We start from the raw sequence: 24,706 nt of genomic DNA, 5'->3' as shown, positions 1-24,706 counted from the left end.
TGGATGATCTTTCGAGGTCCCTTCCATCCCCAACATTCTTGATTCTGTGAAAAAAGATTAAAGAAAAGATGAAAGGAGGCAGAGTCAGACCAGACACAAGCACCTCAGGAGAGGCAAATCCAGCTGCTCATGGTTAGATGTGTGTCTGGGAGCGGTGGTGAGGGCAGGGAAGCCTGCAGGTTGTCAGGGCTTGAAAAGCAGGACGTGCTGAACCTCGTGGGCCATCTCTTTCCCATCTCCAGTGTTTCGAAGCACCAAAGCCCCAGGTCGCCTCCATTTCCTCTTACCTCCCAACCCAGGCTGAGCACCTTGCAGGTCTCCTTTCTTCTTCTCTCCAAAGTCACCTTGGGCAGCCAGTGGCTGAGGTTAGAAATGCTGGTTTTGCACATGGCTTGCTCAGGATTAGCTAGTAAAGCAAGTTGAAAAAACAGCTTTTTACGTCATTTCAAAGCAATTTAGGCCAAATGTTCCTATGTGGACATTAGGTGAAAATCAACGCTGGTTTGAGCAGGAAATCAGCTTTCCTAGAGTATAAAGAGAAGCATTTTGTTGTCAAGCTTCTTGGTCAGATGCTGAGACACAGCAGGAGGGCTGCACTCTGTGCCCTGGGAAATGGTCTTCCTCCAGCCTGGTGGAGGGACAGTCCCCTTAGACCTGGGACAGCCCCGCAGACTTCTTAGGCTATGGCAAAGGAAAGGTGCTGAACAAAGGTTTGGCTGAGCTGCAGCAAAATACTGTGTGGAGGTGGTAGGGCAGCGTGCCCCGCGGCAGAGCCTGCTACTCTTGGCCAACACCAGTGGGTGCCCCCTCCCATCACAGCAGCTCCCAGAGCACACCACGTGCAGGCTGCTGGTGGAGGGGTGGAAGCATGCCTGCATTTCTCTGCTGCAAATAATTACCATTAATATTCTACTTGAGATCAAAGCCCACATGCTGGACATCCACAGGAAGCAATGAGTTATTCCCTTCAAAATAGCAGGGTTGTTAAAAAAAAATTGTAGCTACCTTGACTTTGCCCAAATGAGCAGGTCTTTCGAGAGCTCACATATGTGAATGATCCTAGAAGTTTCTGCTGTTACGCTGCTCACCAGATGGTTTATATTTTTCTCAATTACTGATTCCCATTTCACGTCAAGGATCTGTGTGGGCAGAATTACCTTAGGGAGCACAACTGAAAGGCAAAAAAGCCAAAAAGCCAGTCCTGCTCTGACCAAACCAGGGGCCCCAACCCAGCTCTGCACCACAGAGGGGCCCGGCAGGAGCGTGGCTGTCACTGCACTGCCTTCCCTGTCCTCCTCTTCCTCAGGAACCACTCTCCTAAGAGATTGAAAGCTGTCCCTGTGCATCCAGCTTTACCCAGTCATGATGATTCAGGTGCCTTCATTCATGTCCAGTGATCCTGGCTCCACAGGCAATGTCTATCTGTCTGTCTGCCCATGGCAAGGGCTTGGGCTGCACCTTTTCCAACAACCTGAAAGGGAGAGCTTGGGCCAGAGGTGAGCACATAGGGCCAGGCCACCCATTCTGCTCACAGTGAGCTGTGGTACAGACTCAAATTTGCTGTTTGATGCAGGTTTGTCTGTTTGACAAGTGACCTGATTTGCACGTGTTCCTGGCAGTACTGGGCTGCTGCCAAACTCAGGCTTAGAGGTGAGCTGGGGTGCTGGCCAAAGACACCTGGGCCATCACACCAGGGAGTTCACAAGCTGCATGCCTGGGCATATTTGTGATGTGAAGTGAAAAAAAGAACTAGAAATTTATCCTTTATCTGGCTTCCTGATCCATCCCTGGAAAACTCAGTTCTCTCCTTCAATAGGGGCTAGACAACTGGGAGACACATAGGCTTCTGGTTCTCCAGTGCTCACAGTGTTCATCCCCTGAGGGGCTTGGTTAGCATGTGGGCTCTCCCAAGAGGCCCAGAGGTGTTGGCTATTCAAGCCACGCACTTGGCATCCTATTACGCATTACAGGAAAAATTAGGGCAGGAGACCATGTTGGCCATAGGGAATGAATCTGTGTGAAGGACAGGAGAGCTGCCCCAGCATGCTCCCAGTTCAATGGCACTGGGCACCGAGTGGTCTAAGAGCAGGCCATGAGTTGGAGCTGAGAAAGTTGCTTTCCTGCCTGTTCCTCTTGGCATCTCCTGTAGTGGCCAAGAGAAGTGCCAGGTTTGTGCCAACACATTGGCAATGAGGTTTGATGGCCTTAAGACTGACAAATGCCCTGGGATGGGCAGTGGTGGTGGCCAGATGTTCCCACCAGCAGTCCCTGTTTCAGGAGGATGGACCGAGTAATCCCTCCCACTCCCCAAAAAGCTATGGCTGGGCTTCTCTTCTAACCAGGAGCTGCAAAGGCTATGCCAGGGATCCTTGTGTCCTAGCGCTGTCTGCACTTGGATAGGGACACCACAGCCCAAGGTGGCACACAGGTGGTCCCTCGGCTGTGACACCAGCAGGACTCAAGGGCATGTGTCCTGGCTCCAAACAGGGTCCTTCACTCATGGAGAGACTTCCTGGGGCTGCTCCCATCTGTAGCTCACCTTTCCCAAGTCTACTTTGCTATTGCCCGAATGATGGTGAACCATTTAGGTTCATGAATGTTTAGCCCTTGGTAGACCCACAGATTTTTAAAACAAAAAGGGCATTTATAGGGGTTCTTCATTCCATCTCTGGCTTCAGAAAAGGTGTAGAAACACCCACCTACACCTTCCACAGGACGGCACTAAGGGCTCTGCTCTCAATTTCAAGGTCTCAGGTGACTGTCAGTTCAACATCACTTGCTCAGCCATGTCTTAGGTGTGTCCTTGGTGCTGTCATCTTCAGGCCACTCTCTTTTTCTGTATTGTTTTATTCATCTGCTACCAGAAACCTCTTCTATGAGGCAGTAGGGCTAGGCTGGGTTTTGACATTCAAAACCAGCCCCTTCCTCTTTCCTTTTGTGTTTACTGCTCTCTCAGGGCATCCTTGTCCGGGGTCAAGCTCTTCTGGGCATCCGCTGCCATCAAGTGCTCAGTGTAAGTGCTAACAGGCTCTTTCTGCACTGCAACATGAAGACAGCTTCCCACAGCAGGATCTGCCTGACAGCTGCCCAGGGCCAGGCAGCTGCCTCCAAATGCCCAGGTCAAACTCCAGAGCAGCCAGAGACATCTGTGCACCAGCTTGTCCAGGAGGTGCAGAGCAATGGCTCTCCAGGAGTCACACAACCTTCCTCCTTGCCCAACAGCAGAAATCACCATTTGTCTTTGCCATGGCTTTTGATTCCCAGGCCAACTTAAACGCTGGGTGAGTTACAAAATAAAATACAGTAGGAGACAAGCTTCTCCCACCCCTCCTGTGGGTGGCTACAGCAAATGATCAGGTTGGTTTCCCATCTGAACAACTATTTGATGTTATCATCAGTATTGCTTCTCCCTTTTAAGCTCCTCTCTCACCACTTTTAACATCTCCATATTTTAGACTTCGAGAAACAAATCTGGGTTGAAATAAGTCAAATTATGTCTTTATAGTTACCATGTTCTGCTGGGTTGAAAGGGAAGCTGTTTGGAGATGGATGAAGTTCACATCTGTGCCTCCTCATTGCAATTATGCATTTCTTGAAATCAAGAGCGGTCTCTACTCCAAACACCTACATGGCAGTACGGGGGAGCTATCAGTTGGCTTTTGAGTCACCCTTCCATATGAGTAGTGGTGGTGGTGACAGCAAAAGTACCTGCTCTGGTTTCCTATGTCAGAAAATGCCACCCTGTGGCACTTCTTTTTTCTTGAATAATCTACTTCAGCCAATTTCCAGAAAAGAAGGCAGATTCTGCAATGCCAAACAAGCCAGTGTGGAAGGAATTACTGTGGTTGGAAGCTATCATGTGAGGCAAAGCTGGTTCAAGATGTTCTGTATCTGAGTTACTGCAGTGTTGCCCCATCAGTTACAAAAAAATGCAGGCAATTAATAAAAACACAAGTTTGTGATCACTATTCTTGGCTGATGTTTCAGTTTGGTTTTTGTTTTAAGCATTAAAATAAGAAAAGGAGGCAGCAAAGTCAGCAAGACTGGAGCTGTAGGCATCCCTGGAGCGGGTCAGGCAATCCACCTTGTTATCTCCTGGCCCTGTATTAGAGCATCATTAGAGCTGTGAGGCTCAGCAGTGGGTTGAATCATTTCCCGAGCTATGATTGTAATTCCTTATGCTAAAAAGAGAGTGTGGGGGATGGGGTTAGGAAATAAAGCTAATGAGGAAATATTTTATTCCATAATAAGGGCTTTGCATGGCTCAGCAAGGTGCAGAGCAGCTGTTTCCAGCTGCTTCTGAAGTACCAACCATTGGCCAGGGCTGGTAGGTATCAGCCTGGAGAAACACTTGTCCCAAAAAGTTTCCTGATGTTACTTAGATAAATGTAGTACTTTTATCAGTGTGCTCAGTTCCCCACAAACCAGAAAGAAAATTACTAGGTTATACTGCTTATAACCATGTGCTAGCTCTCATATAAGAAAAAGATGTGTATAAATACACTATTCAGAAGAATAAGCAGAGAGCAGAATTATTTCCATGGAAGCAGTGCAGTGTGCAGTATGTTGTGATCCGTGAGCTGCTGGGAGTGAAAGGCTCAGGGACAGCTGGGACTGCACTGCAGGGCCACAGGATGGAAACCTTGGACCTTTCTAAACCAGCAAGGGCTAGAGGAGTGGGAAGGGGGAGCGGGTAGCTGGGGGAGACACTGGCTGTGCACGTGGTGTGGGGTCTGGGCTCACCACCCCCAAGCTGAGTCATGGCTCTCGCAAGCATGAGGCAGCCAGCAGCGCTGCTGCAGTGTGAGCATGCGCAGGGAGAACATGAATCCCACCCTGAATATGAAGTGTGAAATCCATGACCAAAAAAAATTTCCAATAGTGCATAATGGAAGCATTCCAGGGGCTTTCTAACTGGGGATCTAGCATTGAAAGCATTGAATTAAACATTAGGTGACTTAGCATGCTGTACAAGGAAGCCTAGGAAATGAGAAATGCAGGGATAGATTGCATTATTTATAGTTTCATTTTTTTTCCCAGTTTTGAGTGCCTAAGAAAGAGCAAAGCGTATGCAGCGCTTCGAGGGGGACACAGTGTGGCCAGACTCTGCATTTGCAACGACTGCCTGATAACTCCTGCCTGGTCCTTTTACATGAATTTCTCCATCCAGACTCTCACTCCTCCTGCTTTCCACCTGCAACCAGAAACCCTGCCAACCCTGCTTCATGCCAGGCAGGAGCCTTAAGACAGGGCATCACCTCCTCCATCCTCCACTCTGGGAGTGCCCCAGTGCTTTGGGAGCCATGCAAGCTAGCTCCCCCACATCAGAGAGCAGCACCAGTCCTCTGCTGCTCGAAGTAGGTGGAAGCCCCCCAAATTCTCCTTCAGCCTCGATGATGATCCAAAGCACTCATCTGCTTCAGCTTCTCACAGCTGCCCATGGACCAGATGGCCTTGAGCAGGATCATCGGGCATGATGATGATGAAAACCCCCGGGAGCATGGGGTTTTCCTGCAGCAGAAAGCAGGATCAAGCCACACTGAAACTGAGTTTGACAACTTGTTACCTTGAAGGAAGATGTTTTACTTCTATCCCAACGGTTTCTGCTAAAACAAAAATTAGATATATACATCCACCAGGACTCAGACCAGCGAAAACTGCAGCTAAGCATTTGCTACAGGGCTTTCAGTTCAGAGCATCCTGCTCTGTCTCAGCAACGTAATCAGTTGTGTGGGGTATGAAGGGACAGTCTCATGATGTGGAGGGGGTTGGAAAATGTTAGCTAGCACTCCTGTCAGACCTGTCTGACCTCGCAGGGAGAGGCATGCTTTGCGTCTTCCTCAGAACCTAATCTAACACACAAGGATGCATTGAAAAAAACCTTCTTTGGAGGATTTTAAAGAACAGCAGGAACTAAAAAAGCAGCTGCCAAAATTAATTTCCAGCATCAAAAATCAGCACTGATGAGAGCCATCTTAGATCAAATAATTTATTTAGTAATTCCATGTAAACACTTCAGATTTACTAGCAAATACAATGCTTGCTGTTCTTTTAAATAGATCATTCAAAAAATAAGAATCTATTATTAATGGCAGGTTGACTAGAGATCTCCATACTACTGTACAATAAGGAATTTGTTTTCTAATGGATTTAACATCTTGATTTTTCTTGTTCTGCATTTGCTTTACACGAAGCCCAAAGGACACACATTTGAACTGCTCCCTGACGATGCCACTGCGGACTGGAGTGTTTTGGGGAAGGTACGCAGGCAAATCCTCCCATCCTGGCATTGGTTTAAGCTGATGTGAGAGTGGGATGGCAGAACTTGTGTGAACACTGTTCACAAACACACGCCTTTTCAGTAGAAAACAGAAAATGAACGGTGGAGAACTTCTCTTTGGGATGTATAAAAGCAACGAACTCCATCGTTGGCATTTACTTATCAACACAGCAGTACACATACACGTATCCACAGTCTCGGAAAAGCATCCTATGAGCTGGAGAAAGCAGTGGTTCTGAGGCTTGGTACACCAGTGCACTAAAACCAAAAGAATGATACCTTCTTACATAGTCAAATGGAAAATAAATATCTTTATTTTCTGCCTACTTTATTTCAGTTTTCAAATAAATTTTAAATAAATCTGTACAAAGTATACTGTTACAGTATATATTTGTAAGTTAACTGAAATGCCTAAGTGTAACAACACTACAATAAAGCAGTATAGATTGGCACATCTCTAATAAAGATTAACTTTTACACTCGAAAAATACCAACTCCCATGAAAACCCTTGATAAGAGTTTTGGTTTTTTTATGCAAGTTACGCTGCAAATGTATTACAGACCAATTCTCCCCTGCCTTAAAAAGAAAACAACTTCTGATAGTTTTTCAGAGAACGTGAACATCTTTATGCTGTTAAAGGGACACCATCAGGCTAAAAGAGAGAGAGAGATTTTTTTTTAAAAAAACAAAAACTTTGGTCAAAAATTGGCAAGTTTTGGACCTTGTGCACTTCTGCTCATAGAATCATTTTGGTTGGAAAAGACCTTTTAAGATCATCAAGTCCAACTCATCTCACCAAGCTCTGACTGCAGCCGGCGCCAGGGATGGCAGGACCGTGGCAGCGGGACTGGAGAGGCTCCTTGTAGCGGCTGGATTTCCACCTTGCACCCCGGCTGCAGGGATGCAAACTGCTGCGGGAATGTTTCCAGTCAAATACCCAAACCAACAAGAAAAGGATTTTTTTCCCCTTACGATTAAAAAGAAATTAACATGCATGCACTGGGGGTGAGTTTTGCTTTCTGCCCCCCAGACCTTGAAAACAAGAATCTAAAATTGATCTGACAGTGTCCCTTTGCTCAAAATAAAGACTTCCATACTATATAGATTAGATATTGAAGCAAACTTATTCACAGGGTGAAAGAGCCAGGTACATTTCAAAATTCAAGTTTCCAAATCCAACTGCAGTTGTTAGATTCACAAGCTCTCAAAACCTTCTAATATTTCATTAAATAATTCCAAACTGGGAATTGGGAGATAGATATTACAGTTTTCTCTCTTAATCTTTCCCATGATATATTAAATCAATGTTTACATGCTGAAAGTTAATCTTACATTAGAATGTAATGCAATATTGTCTGCAACATAAACCTATAAATAAATCAACTACCATAGATTAAACTCTTTTAAATATTCCTTAGTTAATAAAATATTGACAGTATTATAAAATTACAGTATTTACAATAAGAAAAAATCTAGACTAATATATACCTTTAACAGATCTCTTCTCCAATTTGGCATTGCAATGCAATTATGAGTATATGAACAATTTATTAGAAAGTTGCACCGCAATTATCATTTTTCCACTAGGGCTAGAGAGGGTAATCTATCACTGCCTTTGAAAAAAAAGTAAGTGACTTCTGATGGTGGGGTGTTGCTTTTGAGTACCAAACTGGTAACAGCAGTCCTCCGCAAGACGTCTGAAGGTAATGTAGGACCAGCCTCAATTGCTCAGATTAAAGTTGTATTACAGAACTGCCAGCAATCAGAACCACTCAGGCTGCAAAAGGGGAGGAAAGGTAGTTTTCAGCTCAAAGTGCACAGCTGGACGGGCTCCCCTCATTCTGGACTCCAACTAAGGCTGCAGGAGCTTCGATCTGCACTCAAAAACTGCAAAAACCTCAGCTTTTGGGTTCATTGGGAGGAAATTAGCCACTGGTGCTCCTTAAAGGGACATGGTTAGGTTGCAGCTATATCAAAAATGCTCTTGCCAATCATGTATGATAAAACCAGACTAGGCATTTGAGATCCTCTTTGGCTTGCTTGCTTGGGAGGGTGCATTTTTTTGGGGTCAGGGCTGGTTGGGTTTTTTTTTTGGTTTTATTTTTTACATTTTGTTTGCTTGGGAGAAAAAAATTGGCTGGCACCATACAGTCAACTCATTTTCTATTCCTCGCCAGCTTCTCTGTTTCTTGAGTATTAGCATAACATTGTTGTGTTTGGGCAGCAAACACTTGCAGGGGGGAAAAAAAAAAAAAAAAATAAAAATAAAAAAAGAAGCTTCAATGCTCCCAAGTCAATTTGTCTTGGTGTAAACCAAAACTCTGAAAAAATGACCTAAAGCGATTCTTGTCATCAAAAAGCACCAGCTGCTTTTGGAGTCCCAGACACCTAGCAATGTCCTTTTAAGGATCAGATCTTTTACTTGCCCTTTCTCCCAGCCTTGGAGGAAGAGTTTACAATCAGTTTAGGAAGGGCAACTTTCAAATTCTCTCCTCCTCTTCACATCACACTTGCTTTCCAGCAGCAAATTAGAAAAAAATGGGGTGGGGGGGGGAGGGAAGGGAATTTTCAATTTCCTTTCCCACCGTTCCCTCCCCCAGTCCTGCTCACTGTAAAACAGAAATGGTATATTTCAGTGTATATTTTTGGATAAATTATTTTCTCAGCCCCAAACCTGAAGATGCTTGTCAGAGACCTACCCACAGGCTTTGGAGAGGTGAAGTAATTTATGCATTTGCAGGGGTTTCTACCAGTTCCCGTAGTGGGCAGCTGGGAACACCTCTGTCCTTAAAAGCAGGCTTTAAAATGGCAAAAGAATAATTTGTAAACTCAGGTCTACGTTACCAACAGAAGGCTCTAGGTCCTGCAGGCTCCAGTTCCCAGAGATGCAGAGCAGGAAAACTAGAAAGAAAACTCGGTACCTTTCAGTCACCTGCTGGGTTGTACTGGGGGGGGGCGGGGAACAAGAGAGACAAAATGACAACTGACCTTATAAACAAAGGTATGTTTAGGGCTTCTGGTTTCAGGAATAAACCGATATTTACTGGTAAAAGTCTGCCAAAAAACAAAAACAGAAACACAGGATTACTGGTAAATATTGGTTTATATGGAGAAGTTAAAAAAAGAGTCATTGCACTCCTGACCTCAATGTGCTCCTGGGCAGGAGCTGAGAACTGCTCCACAGCATCCCTACCCTCGGCAGCATCTTTGGCACCCAGACACCTCAAACCAGAAGCCTTGGGTTGAGAAGAAAGTCATGTTTCTTTCCTTTACTCTCCTTAAACTACACACTTCTTTCTAGATCCACCCCCACCCTCCACAAGGCTGGTCCTATCGGAGTTTGTCTCAGGAGATGGACAGTCTTCTTCTGAATCCACTTGGAAATGAATTTGTACATAATATGGTATCTCATCACCAAGGCTGCTGGTGCCTGAGCCTTGTTAGTTCCCTGAGATACCATAAAATTTACAAGACTGAGTGTGTATTTTAAATAAAGCATTTTCTTGTAAGTGGCATAAACCCATTCATTTTATTTACATGCTTATTTATTTCCAAAAATAGGGTTGGTCCACAATGGACAAGAGAAATCAAGAAGTCATACAGTAGAAGAGTAAAAAGTCCAACATTTAACCAAAGTACAATGAAATTCCAGAAGTCTGTGGCTGACTTGAACCACAGAAACATACACATGAGCCACATAGATATTTGTACATAGAGCATTATACTACCAGAAATATTTGCAAACATGAGGTCAAGATGGCTAAAAACCCATCAGAACCGAACCAGGGGTCATGGCTGAACAGAATTAGGTGGTGAACAGCCGTCACTACCGTGGGGAAACACCACCCTCCAGAGATTTTGCTTCACTTTTGGGTTTTTTTGGGGTTTTTGGTTTTTTGTTTTTCTTTAACTGAGAAAGTCCTAATTTTTCTGGCCTAGGGATCAAAATTGAGGACATGGTGAAAGCCAACCACACATAGCTCCTGAACGCACACTGAGTGGCTGGGCAATGCGCGAGCAGTATCACCTGCGGAGATGCCAGGGTCTTGTACCCGTGAAGATGAAAGGAGCATGAAACAGCGCAGATGCTAAATGGCACTGGCTGTGCTGGGGCTTGGAGGGCAAAAGCCCAGCCTAAAAACCATCGGGTTTGATGCCAAAACAGGGCAAATCTGCAGGGCAGGACCCCCGTCCCATCCACTCGGACAGACTGACCCTGCCTGCTGCTACCTGGCCTTAAAGATCACCTGGAAAAGAAAAAGTAGGTATTTATACCCTTGTGGTGTGCTGTAGGGTGTTTGAAAAGGGTCTGGATTGGTTTTGTCTTAAAAACAAAGATTTCCCTCGCTTGATGTGGGCAATTTTTGTCATTAGTAATTCCAGTCCCATCTACCTTTTCTGGAAGACCACAAATATTCCAGCCTGAATGGACCTACGGTGTTAGAGGATGTTGCACCAAATAGATGAGGGAAGTGATTTTTACTCAAACAATTTAATTTTTTTTACATTTAAAAAAAAAAAAAAAAAAGCTTGGAGGCCTGATTGACAGCAAAAGGAAAAAAACGGAAAAGACGCATTATCTCTGTGTTGTGGCCTGTGTTATCCAGGTATTTCCATGGACCTCACTGTGATAATATCTCAGTGTCTCCAAAGGACAGAAAAACAGATTTAAATCTGTATGTTCTCCTGTGGAGAATCACAGCAAGTAAAAGGAGGAACACTATTGTACCACTCCTGGTACCTCTACAAACAACTTACAGGGACAAGGGGTAGAACCGCATTAAAAGGGTATAAATTAATTTTCCTTTTTCAAGTCATCTTTGACACTCACAATATTAAGCCTAGTCCAATGGGAATGCTAGTATAGACCTAATTTACAGAATACCAACAATAATTATCTGTACCTAACAGATTTTATAGGCAAGTATACTCAGTACATTTAGAAAAAGATACTGTTACCAAAATGCCAGACCTTTAACAGCAGTTAAAACAGAAGCAGCCGTGCAGTTGTCTATGTGGACGGACAGCCTTTAGTACAAGTCGCTATTTTCATCTGAGCCTGTAACAGACAACTTAATCTTCTGATTTGTCTTCTAGAACCTTTCTAATCTCAGATGTGAAATACATTTTAAAAAAGAGATGGGCCTGATCCCGTGCAGTTGGGTACATACAACGCTCCCCAATGAAACTCAAAGCCCAAATTCCTAAAGAGAGAGCACAAGAGATTTTTTTTTCTTACATCAAATAACTATCATGCAAGCATACCATGACATTTTAATATTAAGTACTTCGAAGTCAGCTGGTATAATTTAACTAATGGTGAGCAATTTAATGAAATTAGTATTTCTAGGGGAAGGGGACAAAGGTTGTGCCAGTGACAGCCACCAGATTACCAAGGGAAAACGGCACAGGGACACTGTGGGGGTCTAATGAACTGTGTCAGAGGAAAGCTCAGCACAGCAGCCTCTCAGAATTTAGCACCTCAGTCTGTAACACGTGGTTGTTTTCTACGGCAGGCTATACACCTCCACGTCATTTGCTTTTGCTACCCAGAATCAGATATTCTCCTTCCTGGATGAACAAATCACTTAAAGCCTAGCAATACTGTTGGATCATTTCAAATTGCTTTTTTCCCCCCTGCCTATTGCCCCCGCCGCTGCATGCTCCCAGTACCAGACCTTATCATGCTCTTCTGAATTTTCCAGTTGTGGCCAGGCTGAAATCACTTCTCTAGTATAAACCAACCACTCTGCTCTCTCAATTGCCAATTCTTATATTTAAAGATATATATTTATATTCTTATATTTAAGCTTTGACGTACCTGCAGTTAACCTGCTCCTATTGCCAATTCTGATGATTTATCAAAGCACTTACTCTTTGGAACCATGATCTACCGAAGACAGGGAAGCTGGGAGAAGCAAGGGTATTTGCCATGGCTTCTAGACTTTTAAGAAGCCTAAAACTAAGCTAGAGCAGCAAAGGGTTGCTCTAGCTCACACCAGATAGCTATGGGTCCTCCTAGGTCTCTTGGGAAGAGACACAGGTCTGCACATGTGCACACACAGACAACCCTGCCTCAAGAACAGAGCTAGACGAGACCTGAAGAATGTTGACCAGACTTCTCTCCCCGCTCCTTCCCTTTCTGCCCACTGTCAAAACAAAAACCTTTTAGGTTTTTCTTGGTAAAAAACCCAAAAGAAAACAGAACATAACCAAAATATTAGTTGCTGAGGCATGCTTTGGGATCTGGCAGCCCTGTGAGTCAAACTCAGGTTAGGAATTTGAACTGGGGGTGTCACATCAGAGAAGAAATCTAGATGCCACGCTACCCAGTATTCTGGGCTTGTTTCTCCTCTTTGGTCAACCAGACTTTGCAGTCTGGATCTTGATGTGCTCACCAGAAAGGTTAAATGAAAATCAGCCCTTCTCCACCGAGCAACTTTGGTTTTAATGAATCTGTGTTTTCCAGAGGAAACTTACTTGCTCAAAGGCTGAAGATCTACTCAAAATGCAGACCTGGAAGCCTTCAAACACCATCGCCAACTAGACTTTTGTCTACCTTGTGCTGCCCAAGTGATCAACATCAGCTGCAAAGAAAGAAGGACTCCATGATATTTCTCTTCGCATTACAAACATAATTTTTTAATACCTTATTGGGAGGACTTGATAAAAACATTTTAAAACATGCAAATAAAGAACAGTTGATTCTCCACCTTCTGCTGTTTTATCAACATGTTCAAAGGCTCTGGTAGATTACCCAGAAAACAAGACTGATCATAGAATCGCAGATGGGCTTGGATTGGAAGGGACCTTCAAAGACCACCTAGTCCAATCTCCTTTCTTTGCAGAAGGTATGTTGCTTTCAACCTATCACATACTGAAGAGTTACACCACTTCAGTTTCTTCTTCTCAAACTGGAGATCAGGGTTGCTGATCTGCAATTCTAAGTGCCCCGTTTAATACTTTAATTAAAAAAATAATATCCGACATTAGGATGTTATCTAGTCACGGAGAATGCTAAGCTATTTTTTAACAGCCCCAATTTTGCTAGTAACTTTACTGTTTCAGTCTCTAGCTCTTTTAAAGCTCTTAGGTACACCTGTTGCTCTTCCACTTGAATTTACTACTTTGCTCCAGCATCTCTGCTTCAAACACTTGAGTTTCAGAAGGAGGCTCCTTCTCTTTACCATCTAAAAGGACTAGGTGATGGACAGGTAGGCTCTCAAACATGCCCTGTGCTCCAGAATGACATGGAGAAGTCACTTAAGCAGAATCATAGAATCACAGAATTGTTTTGGTTGGAAAACACCTTTAGTATGAAGTAGTGCAGAAAATGAACTGTGCCTTCAATCCTGCACACTCAGATTTTCTCCCCAAGCCTTCTCTCTGATACACTTAAGACAGCATTTTCTCCCTAAGGCCCCCGACTATTCAAAGTTCCTCCTAAACCGCTTAATTTTCAGATCACAAGTTACCTGCTGTGCAGAATGGCTCTTTTAGTCTACTTTGCAAGAGCTGGACTTCTGTCTTTTGAGGGAGTCTTGCTGGACTCCAGAAGTCCCTTCCTTTGTAACTATTTTACTTTGTAACTGATTTCCACTTCAGCTCTGAAGCTCCTTGACAACAGAGTACTGCCTAACTTGGGTACCTGTAACCTTTCCAGGTATCTATGGGGCTGCCTTGACAAGTCTAAGTACTTTATTTTTCTGATCTTCTGCCCTGCAATATTCCATAACGCAAGTCTCATTTTTAGTCCAGCGCCTTCCACCTCTGAGGATGCTGAACCTGCAGTTGTACTGTGGTCACTGCTATTCAATGACTCATTGGTAATTGTATCTTGAACCAGTTCTTAAGTTTAGTCCTAAATCAAAGATAACTCTATACCAGGCTGTTAAAAGAAATGATCCTGTAAGTAAATCAAGATGTTTCTTCACCAAAATGTTAGCCAGCTCCTTCCCAAACAATCTGGACAGATAGCATGGACATAATTGAATTTACTTTTTCTTACAGGTTTATGAAGATGCATGAGCATGGTTTTCTCCCAAGCCCTATGAAAAACACGAACTATTTCTTCTCTGGAATAGAAAATTTCTTAATACGTCTGTGTCATTAAAATATGGGATTTATACTCAACATAAACTTGGCAGTGTGGTCATCACTACTCCAATTTCCTCTCAGATTTTATGGCAACTTTTTAGATCTAGTGTTCCTTCACACCTTTATGACCTAGCATGCCTATAGGCTATAGTGTGATGGCAGGTAATGCAGTATGTTACTGATTTTCATCAACCCCCCCACCATGTTTCAATCAGACCAACTATGCCAAGGTCTTTTGACACTGCTGAGCAGTCTACAACTATTTTTATTTCATGTTTCCACACTGGTACACAGACATTTTTCTTATTTGGACCATATGCCCACTTCTTATCCCAATCTGCACCCCGACAGCTAGTTGCTCCTTCCATGTACACAACTCTGCCCTCAATCTCCTCGTACCCCATACCAAAAAGTTGCCCCAGCACTCGCATTCAGTGCCTGCACCCAACTGCTGACAGCCTCATCCTTCCACCAGCACTGTGTTCAGTTCATCCTCCCAAAACCATCCCCACTTTCTGTGCCACTAGTCTAGGGATGCCTCGGCTGAAGTGCAAACCAGCCCAGGCTGCAAAGTCATGACTCTTAACTTCACCCACTTATCATACCCTTTCTGTCATTTTCCCAGGCATGCATTAAGACTTTAGGAAGAGGTATTGCCATGTCCTAAATTCTGTCTTCTTCCCAGTCACCCGAATTTACCTTCCCACATATCTCAGCTTCAAGGATAACAGCTCTAGGCTTGCCCCAAGGACTCATATCTTCCAGGATCTACTTGTCTACTCAACAGGCATCTCGTCAGATGGATCTTCTAATCATTGTGAGTGGAGCCTGTATTTCCCATGACCAAATCCTCTGCCATTCAAATCACCCAAAGCTACTTCCCCAGCTTCTGGAGGCATCTCCAGAACAGAGAACAACTCCTCAACCAAGGCTTTAGTATTAAATTATAAATTGTCCCTTTAATCCTGCCCCATTGCAAGTCAAATTTCCAGAAATAGAAGGCAAGGCAGCCAGAGCTGAGGTGAGGATGGACCATCTGCAGATGATTTAATGCCATCTTTTCTCCACCACCTCAGCAACTTTGGCCTCAAGACGCTTTCTGGAGCTTGTTGCACTCTATAGTATTTTATCAGATCACTCGTAAAGTGTGTCCTCTCTGCACTTGCATGTGCAGTTCCTAGCACAATTAAGCCAATGTTCTTCGATTCTCATAATTAAGCTAGGATTTTTACTTTATGACCATATAAAGTCCATCTAAAAATAGACTGACTACTAGCGGATTCTTTTTTAAATTACTTTAAATCACCAATTAGAGACTTTCATTGGACAAGATAAATTACATATGGCCTTGCAGAAGCCTGCAAAGGCTCATTTATTGACAGTTGCAGATCAGAAGCCAACTATTTCTTTTTTAAAGATTGAATGAGCCTCTGAACACAACACTGTCAAAAGACCTATCCACAAACTAAATTGTTTGCATGCATGAAAGCAGAGATGACAATTACATGAATTTGCAGTGCTTAGTTCAGAATTATTAATGCTAGAAAATAATTCAAAGCTTCTATTTTGCTCAGAGACCTGCCTGGTTGCCCTGCAGCAGCCCCTGGCAACAGTGATCCTACCATCATTTCTTATTTAAATAAAATAATCTTTTTAATAAAAATAAATTTTGACTCCATTTATGGAATCTGTACCTGATAAGACACTGGCTTCGCTTCTTCACCTCTGGTGCTGCTCACACAACATTTTTCTTAAGTTGACCTGCCCACACAGTTCCTGATAAGCCAATGCTACATTGCCAGCTCTCCTCAGCATCACTTGAGTGGGAGGTTTAAATACCAGATTTCACAAAACCCTTTATCCACGCTTCCTAGCCCCAGCATTTCTTGAAGTATTGACAGAGCAACAAGCACAGTTTGCCTAGAAGTGAGACAGCTGGACCTGCTTCTGCTGGACTGATGCAGAAAGGAAGATCTGGCCCTTGAAAACCCAGTGCCCACCTCTTGACCTCCAGGTGAGTCTTGAGGAGTCTGGACCAGCTGACACCAATGTGCTGATGCACACTCCCAAGGAGCTGCTGATTTGAGCATCTCTGCCCATAATAAATGTCTGAGCAAAAGGCAAGCCCAAGAAAAGCAAGTTCCAAACCTCAGGAGACTATAGGCAATAAAGCCAGCAGCTTGTATTGCACTCACAAACTATTCTGCAACCAGGACAGAGCACAGAGAAATAAAACACATTCCCTAGTGAGACACTAGAGCAAGCCCAGTCTAGGGGAGAGAAAGACACTCAAACCAATGCTGCTAACCTTCAAATGACAGAGCTGCTCTAAGATGTCCTATCCAGACAGGTCCTGCCCAAGATTGCACAAATGCTGTCCTGCACTCTGGTACATGACAGCGTGCTTTTCTATCCAGAGTGAGAAGAACAAAACCCATGCCAGTGTTCAACTGGGGCTAACACACCAGCTGGAGGGCACTGTAGATATGATGAGCACCTGGTGATTTGAGCTTGAGTTGCATATCAAGACATTTACCAGCAATGGAAAAAAAATGCCACTGCTCATTTTCTCCGCCCTCAACTCCTAGCAATATAAATTACCCAGGCATATATTTTATATAGACTTAGCTTCCTCCAGCCACCGCATGAAGCCTGTAGCTTCACCTCAGCACTGGACACATCAGCACAGTTGGTGACACAGAGGAGTTGAAAATACGCCAGTGGAGGTCAGCCCCACAGCAGAGACCCCACAGCTCACGTGTCCTTGCACACCAGCCCCAAAGCTCCCTGTGCCTGTGCTGGCCCACCCTAGAGCAACTGTGCATCAGTCCAGCAGGATGATGAGGTGTCTCTGAGAGCCCAGCCTCAGCTCCCAGTCCTTCCCACAAGCATGACAGTGTCACCTCACAGTTGAAACCACTGGCATGCGTCAGCGAGACACGATCTCTTTCACCAAGACAGTCATCCATGGGGGCTGCTGCATGGTCTGTGCACCATGTCCAGTATGAAATCCAAACCCACGGGAGTTGACATGGTCATGGGGATTCAGATGCCGTTTGCAAGCCACCTTTTAGAAGCAGCTCTCCATAGAAATCAACACGCTGACTGGGATGACATTTCAATGTGTAGAGATTTTTCCCTGAAAAGCTGTCTAAATCTCTCCAAGGCATGCACTTTGGCTTCCCAGCAGCACGCTGTGGATCAGCTCCCACCTCAGCCACCTCCCTCCAAGGTCTCACTAGCCAAGAGGGGCACATCCTTCCATGCTGCAGATGTAACTCCACACCTCTCACCTCTCTGATCTGCGATGGAAAGAACAAAGCTTTTCTTCGCTTCCTGCATATTTCAAGATAGTGTTTCAAGAAAAAAAAAACCTTCTGCACCACAGCCAGGAGGGCTCAGCACAAATTCCACTGCCAGCGTTGCAGCCAGTCCTCTTTTCACTTCAATCTCCTACATGGCCTAAGCCTAAGAATAGGCTAAGGTGTGTATTTTTGCAAAGCTGATGTCAGGATAGACAGCAAACAAACTGATGACCAGCAAAGCCAAGGAATTATCTGAGTTAAGACCGAGCTACCTGCTGGGGAGATCCAGAAGATGCCCATTCAAAGCAAGCACTCTCCCAGCTGATGGCTGATCCAGGAAGGAGCAGAAGTACGCCACAAGTAATGAACCTAGGCCTCAAAACGAGGTGCAAACCCGCTGCTCCTTTCCCTTCCAATGTACTTCTCCAGCAGCAACTTTTATGCCACCCAAATTGCAATAAAATATCCAGTATACCATTGGAGGAGTAACTCTGTGGACCCCTAAAAATGGATGATTTGGCATTTACTTCTCTCTGCTATCTACAGCTGTTCAGTCCTGCATTAACAGGCAATGCAATTAACAACAAGCAATGCACAGCCCAGTAAAGCCTCATAGCCCACTTGCGGACCCCTATGCAGGCTGACTTTTCCCCAGACTGTAGTGCTGCTAAAACACAGTCCCACTGAGAACTGAAATGCTTTCAAAAGACAAAAGGTAAAAAAGGATAGGCAGGCTAAAAGAAACTCCCAGAGTAGATCCAAGACCATCTGGCATGAACGATATGGGAGAGGAGAAGCAGCATCACTGAAGGGAGCTGAGCAGGCAGCCGCACTCTGGCAGAGGACCTTCAGCTGCCACGAGAGGAGCGCCTCTCCTGTGCCATCAGGCCATCACCCACACTGATTTCAACATGAGAGAAAAAAAAATGCTATGAACTTCAGGTCTGAAGATTAGGGTCTGGTTAAAACAGGCTTTTTAAAAAGGTTATAATTTTGAAAGTCCATTTAGATTAACCTTAATTAGCTTTAAACTATATATACGTATCTCCTTGCCACATTAGCAACCCATGCACAACATTTTGTGGTGTCAGTGAGCTAAATCACATGCAAGCGAGTGGAGTAAAAGGAACCACAGGCTTGTAAAAAGGCTCTGGGCTGAAATTATCTTTCATTGTTGCAAGTGGCACAGGAGATGGCAACAGCAGAAGGAATCAAGACTAAAAATGGAACTCGCTTGTTTACCTTGCTGGTTTTGCCAAACCATTTTGACAACACTTCGTGTGCAGCCCGCGTCTCTGTTCTACCAAAAATTCAGATCCCTTCACTTATCTTCACGCATTATAGAAGAAAGCCAAGAAGAATAAAACTCTTAGGGAGAGAAGTGCATGTGCAAAAAATATAAAGCCCAGTGTGAGAACTTAAAACTATATTGGACTCCTCTTCCACATAGTCCAAACACCAATGTGAACAGTGACCCTTCAATTACACAAGCTGAGTTAACAAGGAGCAGGCAGCCAGCAGAGCAGGACAGTAAGAAAATAAAAAGAAAGTCTGGGTAAGCCTGACAAAAGGCAAAGGTAGAGGGGGCGGGGGGGGGGGGGAATGAGAAGGAAAAAAAAAAGAAAAAAAAGGTGCAAACTAGGATTTAATTTGCAATTAAAAATCAAAAATTCTTGACAATCTCGTTTTAACAGAGAAACTCTCCAGCGCTTTAGGCAGAGCCCTACCTGTCAAAAAGCAATCCAAGCCAGTAAGAAGCAGCAAGTTTTTGAATGAGCAAATTGCAGTTGTGGAAGAATTTGCTTTTGCTGCCTTCTTTCCAACTGACCTAAGAAAGACTCGTTACTGGTTGGTTCTAGTTACACTTTGAGTTTCTGTGTTTCATGAGAGCCCCTTGAAATGTAAACCTGTTTTAGCATTCTTGTACATTAATGTCAGGATTATCCACTTCTAGCTCCCACAACTTCTGCCACAGACAAGTCAATCAGATTTGGTACATGCCCTGGCATGGGAAAAGGGAGGTCTGGGTTTAAAGCAAACAAAAAATAATTAGGTTAGTGCTCTGCAAGGTGTTGGATCCAAACTCAGTGGATCTGCTGAAGTCTTCAATCCAAAATGCTCAGTAATTTTACTTAAAAAAAAAAAAAAAGTGTAACCTGTTAAACTTGGAGAAAAGTAGAGTGTGGCAGATCTTTGAGGAAGGGAGACAAAGTGTGCAGGTGCAAAAACATAACGTGCTGTAGTTCACCACCTCAGAAGAAATCAGTTTTGCTTTGTTTAGTTCTGTTTTTCTTAAGTGCCAGGGAAACACGCTTCCCAAAGGGTGGCTTTAGACTTTACAGGCACCAAGGTGGAAGCATGAAGTGAAGACATGCCAAAAATGCCAGGTTTTCATAAACCCTTCTTGAAAAAGTACACTGTGTTTTTAGTAAAAATACTTATCTACCAAATCTCCACTGACCACAGGCCACTTGCATACGGAAAGTCGCATCAATTTGCAGTGTCAATGCTGACATTTTTGCCTTCTCCTTCCACCCACCTCCCCAATTTTTTTTTCTTTGGGAGACATACAGCACCACTGCATTAGAACGTACAAGAAATGAAAACAGTGAGTACAACTGATATAGATCCATTGACTTTTTATTACAAATGTACTTGATCACTTAGCTTCAAAAAAGCTTAAATCAACCCCTATTTTCTGTATGCCAGTACAAAGTAAAATCTATTTTACAAATTAAATACCTAAAAATTTGACAAAAATATTAAAGTTTGATGGAAAAAACAGTTATAAAAATCTTAAATCCCCTCTTAAGGTAAGAGATATCATCCCCTCCCAACCCCCACAGTCCTGTTATACAATATGAATAGTCATTTTTTTTTTAGAATAGGTAGGTATGTTATATCTTGCTGTTAGCATACAAGTCACTCTAATAGCTTTATCTGTATATACTCCAGTTAGTGCATGAATGCCATCTGATTGAATATAATCAACTATGTTTAACTGATCCCTAATTTACAATTCATAGCTTGCATAGTTTGAAGGGACAAAGGTTACACTACAGCTAATCATAAAAAAGGTGGTTACAGTGCTATTTTTAAAGGCAACAAAGTAATTGCTCCCAAAAAAAAAAGTTTATCGGTCGGCTCTGAGCAGGGGTTAAAATCACCAGAGGATGGTCTCTGCCTGGCACCCGCTGCCCACAGCGGGCAGCTCCTCTGCACTTTACAACAGTCAAGTGATAGGTTGTGAACTGCTTCTCAGCGAGCGCTACACCAAGCACATTTCAACCCCTGCAAGGGATACGCAAGAAAGTGACACTGTCAAGTATTTTTTTTTTTTCTCTTTTTCCTTTTTAAAAAAATTAATTTTACAGAAAAGCTCTCCAGCCCATATGAGTAAGCCTTGCTGGAACCTCAGCGTCCTGCCTGCAGCTCCGAGCTGAATTTCTGAGCTTCTCCAGCCTGGCCAGAGCCCTGACCCTCCCTGGCACCACTTGCCTGGAGCCAACGCAATGAGGGTCCGGCCAGTCCCCTGCTCAGGGGGCTGCCTCTCGCAGCGGCTTCACAAGCGGGACCACAAAGAAGAGGCAGGAATCAACAGCAGCTCATTCTCTTTTTTTATTTTTTTTTTTAATTTAACTTCTCAGAGACAGAGCAATTTAACTTTTTTTTTTTAACAACAACAACAACAAAAAAAAAAATAAGGACTTTGAATTTGGAGGACATTTCTCTGTTAGCATAAAGCCACAGTTGTATTTAAACAGTAAATTACTTGACAGTGTCCCTTTAACTTAAAAATAAAATAATGTCAGTATTGCAATGAATTTCAAGTTTTCTTGCATGTAGTCATTATAAAGTAGTTTTTATCATGCTCTTGGACCTACTCTACAAGACATTTAAAAGCATATCATCAAGGAAAATATAAGGCATACTTCTCAGGAATTAGGTATCTTGGCACATTTGAGCATACTGTCTTTTTTTAAAACAACACATATGGTCAAATATACCTTTCTTCTTCTAACATTGAACAGGGTTTTCTGTACCCTGTTTTAAATACTGAGATATTAGAGCCTTGGTAAAGTACTGAGCACCTCCGGGAAAAAAAATTTAAAAAGCAAAAAATAAATAAAATCAAAACCAGAAGGGAAATCCCACAAACTTGCTTTACAGTCATTTTAGTCTTTCATTACCATCATTCATCAAGTCCTAAAACATACATAACGAGCGTTAAAAGAAGAAAAAAAACCAAAAACCAATGAAACACGCAGGAGAAACCCAAAACGAGACAAAAACTGACCACAAGTTCTCAAACACTGTTCACAAAACTGCCAGCGGGCTGTTATAGACTGTACTGGTTTGACTGGAACCGTGGGGCCCGTGTGCTCCTCTTAAACTCAGCTGGAACCCAGGCAGGATCCAGGTGGCGTGGGCAAGGAAGACCACGGGGAGCAGCCTGCCTCCTTACTGATGCTCCCAGGAGCCGGAGGGGTATGGGAGGACAGGGCCGCGCTCTCATCGCCTCCCGCTACTTATTGCTGGGAGCACAACGCAGCAACGTGGAACTACGAGTGCCGGACCCGTGTCCGTCGGCAGCGTGACAACTTTTTGGGAGGGCAGTGAACAGCAGGACTGAGACAATCAATCAAGTAGCAAAACCAAAGCAATTAATTTCCTAACTACGTCTAGCAGCATGGAGAACGCAGTCCCGCTCGCATCACAGTTGGAGTACAATAATCGATGGAACTGCCCATCCAAACCCTCCAATTTGAAAGCAGGTTAGCAGACAAATGTTTACATGCAGTTGAGAACCATTTCAAATGTCACATTATGCACTCCGCAAGCTTATTTTACTACTGGGAAATAGGAAAGTGCACATTAAAGCAATTTTAAACATTTCCAGTGATTGTTTAAAAGAAACAGAAACACCTCACTACCGGCATCTCGCATTTAACTTTCTGTGAACACTAACAGAAAACTTCTTTAAAGGGAAATAACTCATGGTACAATGGAAACAGCTTGTTTTGACACTTACAGTACATCTCAAAAAAAAAAAAGAAAAAAAAGAAAAAGGGAATTAATCATTTCAAACAGGAACAAAAAGACAGCAGGAAAGAAAAGTCTTTAAAACAAGCTTTTTTTTTTCCCCCACCCTTACGAAACTCCATCCTCGACCATCAGTAAAGAAGCGCAGGCAGCTCCTGCTCGTACAGGTGGCTCTTCTGCGCGCAGCAGCTAGGTCTACCAGCCGGCTAACTTTGCCAAGAGTGTTAAGAAAAATGATTGCATCCCAAAAAAACTTCCAAGTGGAACAAAATCCTAGTTTCTCTGAAACGCTGTCTACTGAATTCTGTCCAAGAAAAGAAAAGAAAAGAAAAAAAAAAGTTTTGTTTTCGCTGTTTAAGGCATCTTTTTTTATAACACTTTCTCTTCACTCGTAATGATGATAGTCATGCAGCAGTTTAATGATAAAAATATATTAATATTTTACTATACAGCAGCAAGAAGTTAGTCAATTAAAAGCACACCAACTTTTTTTCAAAAGAAAAAAACCAAAACAACAAAAACAACCTGTAAAAGTCTATTATTATTCTCATCATTATTACAGACAATTTCAATGTGGAGAACACACCTGGACAGATTAGTGTTCTGACAAATCTCCGTTTCCCTACCCTAGGCTTCGACCAGAGCCCGCGAGCATGCACGCCAGCGAGGAGGCTGGGACGGGGAGGGAAGGGCACGGCTTGGCTCTCCAGGTATGTAGCCAGTAATAACTAGCACCACAGCTACATGGAAATCCGTTACAGACACACACCAGCTTTCACTTTAGAACCAAACTCCGAACCCCATGGCTCAGTAGGATTCCTCTGCAACTGCATCGCCCTGATTTCTAACAGGCCTACAGAAGTTAACAGCACTGGCAGGGATCAAAGCATCGGTCCAGACCTCTCATGAATTTAGTGCTAGTGCCAGTGGCGATGTGGAAAGACTTGCTACCTGCTGTCCAAAAACAGGTTGACTGGAAACCGCTGCACATCAGGTTAAGTACTTTAAGTACACAGAATAAAAAAAAATATATTATGAACAATACAAGTACATCTCATATACACAATAATGACAATACGCCTACTCAGCTGTAAACCAAACAGGTGCAGAAAAAAATATTATGGAAGGAAATTCTTTACTTTTCTTTTTTCTCTCTCTCTCTTTTTTTTTCCTTTTCCTCTTTTCTTTTTTTTTTTGTTTTTACTATTTGAATAACTTTGGTTCAAACGTAAAAATCACAAGTTAGCAAATTTCATTTAAATGCCTTTTTTAATAATTTTTCTTCATGTTCACAGAAGTTTCACTGACCATTTTTATATGTTTAAGGTCCAGATGCAATGCATATTGTATAAAAGAGAGCACTTATTGTTTACCTTGCATGAATTAAACCTACGTACCTTTTAACTCTACAAACTTCTGCATAACATTTAGACAAAGCTCAGACACACAGCATGCCTAGCCCTCATATATATATACACATCTCTAATCACAGGTATATAGGGTGTCAAATATACTATAGTAACCTTCATGTAAGGTTTGAAATTTGGTAACAAAATGAGAAGAAAAAACTAAAAATATTATTTTACGTGTTCTAAAATATCTCTTTTTTTTGTGCTAAAGTCAAATGTTAGCTCAACATGAAAAGGACTTTTTTTTATATAATTCAGCAATATTATAATCTTGACCATTTTGCAAACACTTTTAATAATAATAGCTTAAACGTGTACAAAAGTTCTTGGTTAATTAGGGAAATAAACACTCAGTTCTTTATATTTTTAATCAAGTAGGAAACACAGTTCATATATAATGTTATTACTTTTTTTTGACTTTTTTGTGTGTTTTGTTTTTGTTTGTTTTTGTTTTTTAGCAGCTGCTTACTGTTTGATACGGTGGGTAAAGTGGAGGAACATCCAGCGATGGGTGGCGGGTCGGAGGCGCTGCTGCCGGGCGGCGGGGGGCGCCGGGCGGGCGGCGCTGCCG

General features: G+C 43.1%; 1 long non-coding RNA gene across 1 annotated transcript; it reads right to left on the bottom strand.

Annotated features, from left to right (window-relative positions):
* Positions 1-7,317: 7,317 nt before the first annotated feature.
* Positions 7,318-24,672, bottom strand: LOC104529803 (uncharacterized). Its single transcript, XR_728065.1, has 4 exons — positions 24,605-24,672; positions 9,270-9,335; positions 9,126-9,182; positions 7,318-8,058 (listed from the first exon to the last, which is right to left on the bottom strand). It is a non-coding gene; the product is annotated as an uncharacterized LOC104529803 (long non-coding RNA).
* Between the last annotated feature and the right edge of the window lie 34 nt (positions 24,673-24,706).

Source organism: Antrostomus carolinensis, unplaced genomic scaffold, assembly GCF_000700745.2.
Source record: "Antrostomus carolinensis isolate BGI_N321 unplaced genomic scaffold, ASM70074v2 scaffold41188, whole genome shotgun sequence".
NCBI lineage: Eukaryota > Metazoa > Chordata > Aves > Caprimulgiformes > Caprimulgidae > Antrostomus > Antrostomus carolinensis.
This window is presented reverse-complemented; position numbering and strand designations above follow the sequence as displayed.